A 1,151-nucleotide genomic window follows, 5' to 3' on the forward strand; every position below is an offset into this window, starting at 1 on the left:
TGATGGTGATGATGATGATGGTAGTGATGGTGATGGTGGTGATGATGATGATGGTGATGGTGATGATGGTAGTGATAGTGATGATGATGATGATGGTGGTGATGGTGATGATGGTGGTGATGGTGGTGATGGTGGTGGTGGTGATGATGATGGTAGTGATGATGATGGTAGTGATGGTGATGATGATGGTGATGGTAGTGATGGTGATGATGATGATGGTAGTGATGGTAGTGATGGTGATGGTGGTGATGATGGTAGTGATGGTAGTGATGATGGTGATGGTAGTGATGGTGATGATGATGATGGTAGTGATGGTAGTGGTAGTGATGGTGATGATGATGGTAGTGATGGTGATGATGATGATGATGATGGTAGTGATGGTGATGATGGTAGTGATGCTAGTGATGATGGTGATGATGATGATGATGTGATGGTAGTGATGGTGATGATGATGGTAGTGATGGTGGTGATGGTGATGATGATGATGGTGATGGTGATGATGGTAGTGATGGTGATGATGGTGATGGTGGTGATGATGATGATGGTAGTGATGGTGGTGATGATGATGGTAGTGATGGTGATGATGATGGTAGTGATGGTAGTGATGATGGTGATGGTGGTGATGATGGTGATGATGGTAGTGGTAGTGATGGTGATGATGATGATGATGATGGTAGTGATGGTGGTGATGATGATGGTAGTGATGGTGATGATGGTAGTGATGCTAGTGATGATGATGATGATGGTAGTGATGGTAGTGATGGTGATGGTGATGATGATGATGGTAGTGATGGTGATGATGATGGTGATGATGATGATGGTAGTGATGGTGATGATGATGATGGTAGTGATGGTGATGGTGGTGGTGATGATGATGGTAGTGATGGTGGTGATGGTGATGATGATGATGGTAGTGATGGTGATGATGATGGTGATGGTGATGATGATGATGGTAGTGATGATGATGATGGTAGTGATGGTGATGGTGGTGATGATGATGATGATGGTAGTGATGGTGGTGATGATGATGGTAGTGATGGTGATGATGGTAGTGATGCTAGTGATGATGATGATGATGGTAGTGATGGTAGTGATGGTGATGGTGATGATGATGATGGTAGTGATGGTGATGATGATGGTGATGATGATGG

The 1,151-nt window shown here is 44.0% G+C and overlaps 1 protein-coding gene across 3 annotated transcripts in view; it reads left to right on the forward strand.

The window, feature by feature from the left end:
- The window catches only part of nckipsd (NCK interacting protein with SH3 domain), an 8,834-nt gene that overhangs the window by 541 nt on the left and 7,142 nt on the right, over nt 1–1,151 (forward strand). The gene's annotated exons all lie outside the window — the stretch shown is intronic.

Source organism: Sinocyclocheilus grahami, unplaced genomic scaffold (genome assembly GCF_001515645.1).
Source record: "Sinocyclocheilus grahami isolate Dianchi unplaced genomic scaffold, SAMN03320097.WGS_v1.1 scaffold1614.1, whole genome shotgun sequence".
Lineage (NCBI taxonomy): Eukaryota > Metazoa > Chordata > Actinopteri > Cypriniformes > Cyprinidae > Sinocyclocheilus > Sinocyclocheilus grahami.